The sequence below is a fragment of the Pelodiscus sinensis genome, chromosome 26, assembly GCF_052426305.1.
Source record: "Pelodiscus sinensis isolate ZL-2025 chromosome 26, ASM5242630v1, whole genome shotgun sequence".
Classification (NCBI taxonomy): Eukaryota; Metazoa; Chordata; order Testudines; family Trionychidae; genus Pelodiscus; species Pelodiscus sinensis.
In genome coordinates this window covers 2,776,539-2,777,077 of record NC_143077.1, presented here as the reverse complement: position 1 = coordinate 2,777,077, position 539 = coordinate 2,776,539, and positions in this window count along the sequence as shown.

Here is a 539-nt window from a genome sequence, read left to right as displayed (position 1 = left end):
CGATGACGGTTACCGATGACGGTTACCGATGTTGGTTACCGATGACAGTTACCGATGACGGTTACCGATGGCGGTTACCGATGACAGTTACCGATGGCGGTTACCGATGTCGGTTACCGATGGCGGTTACCGATGGCGGTTACCGATGTCGGTTACCGATGGCAGTTACCGATGGCAGTTACCGATGATTTGGGGCTCTGGGCCGGCAGGAAGACCCCTGTGCAGAGCAGGCAGTGGCGCCTCGGGGCTATCGGCCGTGCCTGCCCTGCGAGTGCTGGGGGGGAGGGTTGAGTTGGGGGGGTTACCCCTCCCTGCCCCTTGGGGGTCCCCACAGCTACTGCCCGTTAGGGGGAGCCCCGAGCCCCGCCTTGTCCCACCAAGGGCCCGGGAAGGTCGGGGGGGGGGCGGATGGGGAAAGGTCAGAGAGAGAGAGAGAGAGAGAGAGAGAGAGAGAGAAAACCGAGCGCGTTGCATGCTGGGACTGGTAGTCTTTTCAGAAGGGGTCGAGCCACGTGACCTTAAACGAGCCAATCAGCTCG